This window comes from Dreissena polymorpha, chromosome 10 (assembly GCF_020536995.1).
Source record: "Dreissena polymorpha isolate Duluth1 chromosome 10, UMN_Dpol_1.0, whole genome shotgun sequence".
Taxonomy (NCBI): Eukaryota; Metazoa; Mollusca; class Bivalvia; order Myida; family Dreissenidae; genus Dreissena; species Dreissena polymorpha.
In genome coordinates this window covers 38570020-38582328 of record NC_068364.1, presented here as the reverse complement: position 1 = coordinate 38582328, position 12309 = coordinate 38570020, and the positions used below count along the sequence as shown (strand labels likewise).

Below are 12309 nucleotides of genomic sequence, written 5' to 3'. Positions count from 1 at the left end.
ATATTTTAAATAGGCTTAAATAATTATAAAATCAAGGAAAAAGGTTGAAACAAAATATTGCCTAGGATTCAAACCAGTGACTTTTGGTAGCAAAATCTAATACACAAACCCTACAACACTCAGGCTTTATTACTTTGCAGCAAAAAACAAATAAAAAAAATATGTTAGTAATACATGTATTTTCCAAAATGTTGATGAAATGCTTTAAAAAAAACTGTATAATTTCACCCATTTTGAGTCATGATTATCCATACAAAAACAATATGTTGCTAAACATGTTATTTAGTTATGAGTGAAATCTCACTCGTATGAATATAATCAATACATTCCTTCTTTAAATCTATTCGAATTTAGGGAAAAATTGTCAGTTTCCACACTTTGAACAAGTCCCTTTAACAAGCCCTGTAATGTCATCTGAAATCTGATGTAGATTTATCGATTGGTCTATGTTTACAGCAGTTCTCATTAGCATTTTTAACAACTCAGTTAAGTTGCAAACATGAGCTTACTTTACTAGGACCATTCGACAGATTTTGGCAGATATTTAAGCTTGTCATTAAATGCTTTTTATTGACAGATGTAAACATCGGATCTAAAAAGCTCTTGTAAAAACAAGAATACAATTTAAGAAAGAAAAAAAGCAACCCTCAACTGGCTTCGAACCACTGACCCCTGGAGTAAAAGTATATCTCGTAGACCACTCGGCCATCAGTGTTCATACAATTTCAAATAAGACTTAGGGGTTTATGCAATCGACTTAAATTAATAGGTAAAACTTAATATGAGCCTCGCGATGGGAAAATGGGGCTTAATGTGTGTAAAGTGTCATCCCGGATTAGAATGTGCAGACTGCTTTTAATAATTTTGTTGCATGATTTTGTACATGTCTCAATAATGTTTGGAGAGTTATGTGCCCTTTAACTTTGGCACATGTTTGATACTAACATAATTGTACATGTGTATCTTGTGTCCTTTTTTTTATCTCACAGTTTTCTGTGTTTCATCATGAAACTTTACAGATGTATTGTTTATACTATGTAGAAGTGCAAGACGTTATTTTTTTTATTTCACGATATTGTTCTGAGAGTTATGTGCCGTTGAACTTAGTTAATTGATTGAATAAATCAGCCGCGCTCTGTGAAAATGATGTTTTATGCATGTGCCTAAAGTGTTGTCCGTGATTCTCCTGTGCAGTCCGCACAGGCTAATCAGGGACGACACTTTCCATCTAAACTTGATTTTTGCGTAGAAGAACTTTCTTGAAACAAAAAATATCATTAAAGCGGAAAGTGTTATCCCTGATTAGTCCGTTCAGACACAGGAACAATTCAGTTTAGGATGTTAGTGTTTTCCCTGATTATATAATTTGTGTGAAATGTACAGGCTTATCTGGGAGAACACTACGCACATGCACTTAGAAGATCTATTTATCTTGTTGTTCAGAGGTGTTTAGGTTTTTTATAACGTTCAAACCTGTTAAAGTAACTAACTACTTCATGCATGAATATATTTAATGTAGATTAGAACGCTGAATCCAAGAATTATAACCCTATAAGTAATTAATTATAATATATGATAATTATATATAAATTTATATAAAAATATAAAATCAGCATTATTTACAGTATTATCATTCCTCTTTAAATCTTTTGTATATGCTCATTTTAGTAAGAGTCATTTAAACGTTCGAACTCATTCTTTATGCTTAGATAGATGGTTAATGGCAGTGCATACGAATGATAACTCTAACTTCATCATCTATGGAATTGTTCCCCTTTGTCAGTTGCTTTAACGAAAACAAGTCATATTAATAAGTAATTGGTTTTTTGTACTAGTTCTTGAGATCAAATTTCATACTGTAGTATATAAGCTTGAAAAGTTGCAGTTCTTGTTTAGGTTGTGTTCCATGTTTCAGATACCCCTTCTTCAAATCCCATTAGACTTTGCAACGAACAGCCGTGGCAACCACTAGCTTTGGCAAGTGGATCAGGTTTGTGCTGACCATATAAACGTGTCTATGACTGAAATTTACTAAGTATTCATTGTTTTCCATTATTTTCTCCACTTTAGCTTCTTAATTGTTAAACAAAAAAGTGAAGATAATGGAAGGTAAATAGTAATGAAAACCTATGACAAATAACGTCTGCAAAACACAATAAACATCAAATGACGCGAAAATAGACACAATTACATCATTGTAATGCGTATGCGGACTGCACAGGCTAAACTTGGACAACTATTTACGCTCATATATTAAGCTCAGTTTTCCCAGAGCACGGCCAAAATAGACACAATCAAGTCAGTGTAATGTGTATGCGGACTGCACAGGCTAATCTGGGACTACTGTTTACGCTCATATATTAAGCTCAGTTTTCCCAGAGCACGGCTTAAATAGACACAATCAAGTCAGTGTAATGTGTATGCGGACTGCACAGGCTAATCTGGGACTACTGTTTACGCTCATATATTAAGCTCAGTTTTCCCAGAGCACGGCTTAAATAGACACAATCAAGTCAGTGTAATGTGTATGCGGACTGCACAGGCTAATCTGGGACAACTGTTTACGCTCATATATTAAGCTCAGTTTTCCCAGAGCACGGCTCAAATAGACACAATCAAGTCAGTGTAATGTGTATGCGGACTGCACAGGCTAATCTGGGACAACTGTTTACGCTCATATATTAAGCTCAGTTTTCCCAGAGCACGGCTCAAATAGACACAATCATGTCAGTGTAATGTGTATGCGGACTGCACAGGCTAATCTGGGACTACTGTTTATGCTCATATATTGATTAAGCTCAGTTTTCCCAGAGCACGGCTACAAACGACCCAATCAAGTCAGTGTAATGTGTATGCGGACTGCACAGCCTAATCTGGAACAACTGTGTACGCTCATATATTAAGCTCAGTTTTCCCAGAGCACGGCTCAAATAGACACAATCATGTCAATGTAATGTGTTTGCGGACTACACAGGCCAATCTGGGACTACTGTTTATGCTCATATATTAATTAAGCTCAGTTTTCCCAGAGCACGGCTACAAAAGACCCAATGGAGTCAGTGTAATGTGAGTGTTCACTGTTTTAAACAGCTAACTTCATTCCACATGGTTTACAAATATGTACATTTAAACACCAAGTGTGCTAAAATATGGTTTTTAGAATGTGTGCCGCAACTGCTGTTTAAGCATACCACATTAAGTGGCTTAATTTCCTGGTGTCACCCATCTACAATTTGCTGCTTTTTAAACAGAGGAAGTGTAAAGTCATGATGATTTGTGGGACATAAATGTTCGTTGATTTTTTTGCGTTGGCCAGTGCAAGAATTTAACACAAACCCGTCGGAAAATGACAGAGGCAAATTCCTCTTTTTTTCCAAAATCAGAAATCCACAAATTGTCCTTATTATCAAAGTCATTTTTTTAAACCACATAATTCAATACTGATAAATATGAAGAATTTTCAAGCCAAGTTGGACAAAAGTCCATATAGCTGTCAACCGTGTCGAGTTTCATTGTATGCAGTTGTCCATCCAAGCGTGTTTAAATTGTTACTTCATCATTCATCGTGCAATTGTAAAATATCTATAATGTTAACCATGTGGAGACAGCGTGTTGTGTGCAAGTCTTGTGTCTCTTGCATTTGGTCAAGGTCACTCTTATAGGTCCCGAAGGTCAAACAAGGGCATGATGCAGCTTATTAAATAATTTCACGTGTTGACACTGGGTTTGACACATTGCTGACAGGCATCTTGTGAATTTATTTATTTTTCAAATTACAGGCTGTTTCCCGATAGCAAAAAGTAAAAAAAGGCTGTTTCCCAATTTCCCAATTGAAAAAAAGAAACATTTTATCCCTAAATTCTGAACAAACTTTTCCAAAAAAAAACAAAATTTACAAATAAACTCAATAATTGGTTTGTTGAGTTTATTATACAGCCATTTGATTCCCTAGCTTTATATTATATTAATTTGAGAAAGCAGTTCAACATGCACTTATGAACAATTGGTATCATGCTATTTATAATCATATTAGCTCTAATAATGTTTAGTTTATATGAAAAAATATGAACTATTGCATTTTTTAAATGTCATTTAATGATTATAAAGCGCATCTTGCATACTGTTGTCAATATAGAAAGTCATGACAATCATACATGTTAAATGACAAACATCATTTATTTAATACATTGAATCACACTTTATATAGTTATCTTCCACATAACTCCAGGCATATTTTTTATAAGACAGATCAATGGCATTTAAAATATAAGCATGGTAATTTTTTACGATATTGCTAAAAACAGTGAATGTATTTGAATTCTGCTCCTTAACTCATTGTTTATATTAGATAAATTGTGTTTATTTGTTAAAGCGGAGCCACATGTTGATAACTTTTCATGACTCTTAAAGTGCTCTAATGTTTTGTTATTTAAGATTGTGTTTTTTGGTCAGAATCATGATTGCCCAGAGGACGCTTTAACCCATTTCAGCAACTAAACAGACATGTTGTTTATTGCCACTTTATAGCAACTAGATGAATTACTGTACCTGTAATATGAATTCACAACTAAAAATGTGTTTAATACATTCATTTGATTAAATAATTATGCTATCAGTAAGCCTTGGATTTGAAGGCAATGATTTATTAATTATCGGTCATTTATTAAGATCGGTACTAGACAGAAAGGTTTGCAATAATCAGCTTTTAAATAAATTAGTATCATACTTATTTTCATTGATTTATTTCATAATACGTTTTTGCATTTAGCCAATCTTTTTTGGACATATTACAAATATTACTGCACATTCAAGTTTTAGAGTGAATATCAATGGCATGAAATGATTGACCCTAAATCTTGTTTGAGACACACTTTGTCTATCCCATGTGTGTCTCATTACCCGATTGTTCTACCCATTCTATTGTTTCATTCAAATATAAAATGTAAGGTGTCATCGAGCTCAATGTTCATTGGCTTGGCTAACATGTGCACTTCAATAACAATAAGGTCATTTGAGGTGGCATATTCTGGTGAAAACCGGTTTTCTCTAACTGTTCAAATGAAACAAAAAGAAAAACAATGAAAACACATCGGGGATAAAATGGTACAAGTTTCCAACACAACTATACGAGATACTATCGTTTTTAAAAATCAGATTTTTTAAAGCAAAGGTTTAAATATTTGCACAAATGGCTCAAATTGCAACGATAGTGTGGGCGCAACCTTCACCGTTCTAGGCCCTTGTGGCTGAAATGAAGTTTCAAAATTGCTGGGAGAGAGCCATTGAGTGGAGAACTCTAACCGAATTTGGGATGAGGGTTGCAAAGAGAGGGGGGCTTCGAATACACCATATTTAACCCATACAACGTATGTTTTTCCTTAAAAATCGCCAGAATGTAGTATTTCTTTAAGTCTGAAGTCATTGGTGTCGTGTTTACATTTCTTTAAACTATTCTTTCTTATCACCTGCACCACCAATTCCAATAACAACCACCTGTATTTTTTGTGTTTGCTTATGTAAAGCCTTATGTCCTGACTTTTTGTTTCGTTCGTCAAGAAAGATCAACACAGACACATACAGATTCAATAAGTCCGAAAATATGTAAATTTAGTACCATTTAATTTGGTAATATGAGTATAAATTTTATTGCAATATTCAGTTAAAGAGACTAGCGCTTGTTCACAGATTTAAGTATTTAAATGTAAATTTTAACAAATATCACATATTTTGGCCTAGGATTCAAACCAGTGACATTTGGAGGCAAAATTTAATACACAAATATTACAACACTCCGGCTTTAATACTTAGCAGAAAAAAAATTATTTAATAATTTTCCAAACTATTGATGAAATGTTTTGAAAAAGCTGTATAATTTTACCAATTTTGAGTCATGGTATGAATATAATTAATACATTATTTTTTATCTATTACAATTTTGGGTAAAATTGTCCTTTACCACACTGTACACAATCCCTTTATCACGCCCACTTCTGTCATCTGAAGTTACAAATTGTCTGATGTAGATTTATAGATTGGTCTATGTATATAACATTTTTCATTATCATTTTTAACAACCTAAATCTCAGTTTAGTTCAGAACTGAATAGAAAAACATGCAGACATAAGCTTACTTTAAAGGGACCTTTTCACAGATTTTGGCAGATATATAAATTTGTCATTAAATGCTTTATATTGATAAAAGTAAACATCGGATCTAAAAACCTCTTTTAAAAAAATTAAAGAAAGAAAAAAAGTAACCCTCAACTGGGCTTGCACCACTGACCCTTGGAGTAAGTCTATCGCATAGACCACTCGACCATCCGTGCTTATACTATGAGTGTGTATTTTTATTCCCGCCGAATTTTTTTTCGGAAGAGTTATAGTAATTGGTTCTGTCCGTCCGTCCGAAACTTTGTCCAGAGAATTACTCCGAATCGTTTCAATGGATTTACTTGAAACTTTAATTTATATAAACAGATGGCAACTAGGTAAAGTGCAGTGACCAAGAACCATAACTCTATCTAACTTAGTTTTTGAATTATCTCCCTTTTTATAATTTCAAACTAAACTTCTTGTCCGCAGTATACCTCTAAATCTACTGAAGGGATTTGAAAGTTAAAATATAAACAGTTCGCAAGTAGGAGAAGTGCACTGACTAAGAACCATAACTCTAACTACCTTATTTTTTGAATTATCTAACTTTATTTAATTTGAAAGTAAATTTTTGTCCGGAACATAACTCTAAATCTACTGAAGGGATTTACGTTTGACTTGACATATAAACATATGGCAACTAGATGAAGTGCAGTGACTAAGAGCCATAACTCTATCTAACTTAGTTTTTGAATTATATCTACTTGTATGTCTACTTTATATAAGCAATCCTGGTCGTTTCACAAAATATAACAACAACAACAACATAACTCTCCGAATTATTCAATCTTTTCGCTTTGCAACGCTTAATAATTTTCAGGTTTTTAAATTGTCAAAAGATGCCTTTAATGGATATTTAGAGTATGGTAATTGTTCAATATTACTGTTTCCTCACAAATATCATAACTACAACCAAAATGTTCGAATCTGGTTTTTTTATTTTGTCAATTTACCAAAACGTGAAAAGGTCCCTTTAAGATGCAAATGTCTTCTAAAGAGTTTAACACGAGTTTAATCTATGACTCACTAAATGAAACTGAATAATCAACTGTTATAACTCAAGGGGCCATTCAAAGAAATAATCAACATTAATTTGAGAAATAAGAAGTCCTTCTTTGATTATAATTCAATACTTTGAAGATCATCAAATATACTTTGTAATTAAAGGTACAGAAGGTCAACAGAAAAAGTTATGGGTATATTAAAGTAGTGATAATACTAAGATAGGTGGATTATTCACATACTATAAAGCCTCATGTCTGTACTTAATGGTAAACATATTTTTAATAATTTTATAGAACGTTTTATGATGTAAACACACCATAACCTGTTAAGAACTTCTGTAAACCTTTCCTTCTCAGAAGCAAATTTTGAATGGCTATATGCAACTAGCAAACTGTTCAGGTGTTATGCTGTTTGCTGCTCATCACTATCTTAGGGTTAGAAAGGAATCCTAGAACAATTTAATAAATTATGAAAGGTGTGAATGTATTGTAATTTTCCAAGGGACAACAAAGCATCAGCATTTGTATCCGAGTGTTAACTTGTATAAATGGTAGTCCCTGTTCCGATACATTTTAGGCAGGGCAGGGCAGGGCAGGAGTTTTCGGCTAGGATGAGAAAAACTCACGGAAATACGTATATAAGCAGTATATGGTTAAATGGTAGTCCTTGTTGTGATACATTTCAAGCAGGGTAGGGTAGGCGTTTTCATCTATGATGAGAACCCTATCAACACTTTCACCTTCTTCTAGCCGCTGGTAAAAATTAAAAAACATTATACATTTCATTGTTGGTTTACAGTCAGTTGCTACGACTTGGGGATCTAATGCTCAGGAATCAAAAACGAGTGCTATTGTTGAATTGTTGACTTAGAATGAGCCTCCATCTTTAGATTTCCTCCATTGACACCATGCTCTGGTTTAAGTCCAAGGAAACATACTTTAGAGCATTTCAAATAAGCCTAAGGGTTTTATGTAATCAAGCTAAAATAAATAGGTTTAAACTAATAAGAACCTTGCTCTGGGAAAATGGGGCTTAATGCCTGTAAAGTGTCATCCCAGATTAGCCTGTGCAGACTGTTTTTTAGAAGTGCATGGCATGATTTTGTATATGTCTCAATAATGTTAGCAGAGTTGTGTGCCTTTTAACTTTGGCAAATTTTTGATACTAACATCATTGTACATGTGTACCGTGTGTCCTTAATGTGTCTCTCAGTTTTCTGTGCATCATCGTGAAACTGTACAGAGGTATTGCTTTTACTTTGCAGGAGTGCAAGACATTATTGTATTTATGTCACAATATTGTTGTCAGAGTTATGTGCCCTTGAACTTAGTTCATTGATGAAATAATTGAGCCGCCGTCTGTGAAAAGGGGGTTTAATGCATGTGCGTAACGTTTCGTCCCAGATTAGCCTGTGCAGTCTACTTAAACTTGATTTTTGCGAAGAAGAAACTTCCTTGAAATGAAAAAATATCATAAAAGCGGAAAGAGTCATCCCTGTTTAGCCTGTGCAGACACAGAAAAATTCAGTTTAGGATATAAGTGTAATCCATGATTAGCCTGTGCAGACTTCACAAGCTATATGAAAGAACACTTTACCATTTACACGCACGCATTAAACCACATTTTCCCAGAGCACAGCTCATATGTAAATTTCTCCCTTCTCATTGCTGATATTAGCAGCATCGCACTTAAAAGATCTTATTATCTTGTTGTTCAGTTGTTTTTGTTTTCATAACATTCAAACCTGTTCAAGTAACTACCTCATGCATGGATACATGTAATATAGATAGCGCAGATTTCAAGAATTATAACTCTATAATTAAATAATAGTAATATATAATAATTATATATAAATTTAAAATAATTATTATATCAGCATTATTTACATTAATTATCATTCCTCTTTATGTCTTTTATATCTTATCATGTTTGTAAGAGCCATTTCGATGTTCAAACTCATGCTTCATATGACGTTAGATGGTTGATGGCAGTGTATAAGAATCATAACTAGCTCAATCGTCTATGGAGTTTTTGCCTTTGTCAGTTGCTTTAACTTTTAAATGTTAATACTAGTATGTTAAATGGTTGCTTGTACTTTAATTGTTGAGACCAAAGTTCATACTGTAGTATATAAACTGTACAAATTACAGTTTTTGTTTAGGTTGTGTTCAATGTTTTAGATGGAGGGCTTGGGTATATACGATACACCGTCTTCAAATCCAACTAGACTTGGCAACCAACAGCCGTGGCAATCACTAGCTTTAGAGATTGGATCAGGTTTTAGCTGAGCATATAAACGTGTCAATGTCTGACATTTACTAAGTACTTAATGTTTTCCATCATTTTCTCCACTTAAACTTCTTTATTGTTTAATAAAAAGTGAAGATAATGGAAGGTACATATTAATGAAACATTAAAACAACGTCTGCAAAAACAAAAGAAAACACATCAGATCACATAAAAATAAACACAATTACATCATTGTTATGTGTATGCGGACTTCAATGGCTAATCGGAGACAAATTTTGGCGTTCATGTATTAAAGAGGCTTTTTCATGTTTTTGCAAATTGACAAAAATAAAAAAAAGTTTCAGATTCGCAAATTTTCTTTTAGTTAAGATATTTGTGAGGAAACAGTAATACTCAACATTTACCATGCTCTAAAATATCAATTGTAAGCATCTTTGTACGATTTAAATTCCTGGAAATTATAAAGAGATGCAACGCGAAACGTTTGAATCACTTGGAGAGTTCTGTGGTTGTCGTAATATTTTGTGAAACTACGAGGAATGCTTATATAAATTATAAAATACGTTTCTCGTTGTATGAGCACGGATGGTCGAGTGGTCTAAGTGGTAGACGTTTACTCCAGAACTCGATAGGTCATTGGTTCGCGCCCAGTTGCGGGTTACTTTTTTTCTTTTTTAAATTGTATTTTTGATGTTGTTACTGGAGCTTTTTAGATACAATGTTAACATTTATCAATATAAAGCATGTTATGACAAATTTCAATACAGGCCAAAATCTATGAAAATTCCCCTTTTAGCTCAGTTTTCCCAGAGCACGGCTCAAATAGACACAAATCAAGTGCGTGTAATGTGAGTGTTCACTGTTTTAAACAGCTAACTTAATACCACATGGTTTACATACATGTACATTTTAACACCAAGTGTGATAAAATATGGTTTTAAGAATGTGTGCCGTAACTGCTGTTTCAGCATACCACATTAAGTGGCTTTATTTCCTGGTGTCACTCACCTACAATTTTAAACTGCTGTTTTTTTTTAAAGCGGTAGTGTAAATGATGATTTGTGGGAAATAAATGTTCGTTGAATGTGGATTGACCGGTCCACGAATTTAACACAAACACTTTTGAAAATGATTGACGCAAATTCCAATTTTTTCCAAAATCAGAAATACCACAAATTGTCCTTATCATCAAAGTAATTTTTGTTATACCACATAATTTCATACTGACAAATATGAAGAATTTTACAGTATTGTAAGGATTGTAAGGGCAGTAGTCCATCCAAGCTTGTTCGAATTGTTACTTCATAATTCATTGTGCAATTGTAAAATATTTTACTATAATGTAAATTAATGATATGTGGAGACAGCGTGAAGTGTGCAAGCTGTGTGCCCATGCACAAGGTCAAGGTCATTCTTAGTGGTCGCAGAGGTCAAGCATAGGCATAATGCAGCTCATTAAATAACTTCACGTTTTGACACTGGGTTTGACACATTACTGACAGGCATCTTGTGTATTTAATTTTGACGATGCTGTTTCAGCGAAGCAGCTCGTCTAAGTAATCATACCATGAACAAATTCTTCACAATGGCGACCTATGTAAAAGACAGAGCCAGTCCGATTGAGTTAGCTAAATTTTCTCAATCGGCATACCTCGTTGATTATCATTGAAAAAGGTAAAGGCAGCTTGGTTCCGGTCCTCTTTCAAACTTATCGAGAGATTCGGGACAGGAGCCAGACACAAAACTGCCAGGTGGCACTTCAAACGCTGTGACGCTGGGAAAACCTCAAATGTATTATTTTTAGATTTGGTCGAGAATTTAACCCGCCTCCAAGTTTCGCTGAATGGGTCAAGTTCCCCACTAGTACTACTTCCCCGTACCCCAAATTGTTGTTTATACCCAAAAAATTTCGTACCATTTTTTTGAACCCATTTTTTGTCGTAACCAAATTATTTTTTCGTAACCAAATTTTGTTCGTACCCAAATTTTGTTTCGTACCTACATTTTTTTGACATAATTTTTTCGTACCCATTATTTGTGTTTCCAAATTGTTTTTCGTACCTTATATTTTCGTACCCACATACACTATTGTGGTGATGTAGATAAACTTAAATTGATGCTTTTATATCCACCCTCTTCAAAAGCATCGTCACACCAGTATTGTCAGTACTTTGATGTTCAACATTCCCAAAGGCAACAATATGGGGTTCCGATGTGAAGGATTAAATATTGTTACCTGATAGCTCCATACACTTCAATAACCATAATACAACGTCAGGTCGCATATTTTGCTGCAGAGCTGTGTGTGCTTACTGCTTGTTATGAAACAAATAGAAAAACATAGAAATCCACTCCAAGTTAACATGGCAATTTTCAGGCATGCTTATTTTCAATGTAACACTTAATTAAGACAATTAAAGCAATTAATTCAAAATAAAGTTTATTTCATTGTAAACAATGAAAGATCAACTGTATTAATATGTTTGTGCCTGACCTAGATAAAAACTGCTATGACTCAATGTTCATATTCAAAGATAAAATAGAAATTACATTTATAGCCTTGTTTTTTTCCACATGAAAGAGCTATTTCAATTGCATAAAACTAATTTTATTGCTAGCAAATAGTCCTACAATCATCTGGTCAGTGTTGGTGTTGTAGCAGACAGACAGAGGGTAGCGCAGTCCATCTTTCTCTGAAACCAGAGTTGCCAGTTTCTTTTTCCCCTCACGATCGATCTGTTTGACAGTATGGGAGCTGATACCACAGACAAGGACTTGTCCTGTGTATGTGACGTGTACACCTTTTGGCCCCTGTAGTTCAGGGTCTGTGAAAGTTGAAAGCAGGGTGCCATCTTTGGTCAGTGTGATGAGCTTGTTCTGGGAGAAGTTTGTGACATAGATC

General features: G+C 34.0%; 1 protein-coding gene across 6 annotated transcripts in view; it reads right to left on the bottom strand.

Moving 5' to 3' along the window:
* Positions 1 to 12309, bottom strand: part of LOC127848500 (uncharacterized) — a 458919-nt gene that overhangs the window by 155141 nt on the left and 291469 nt on the right. The window lies entirely within an intron of this gene.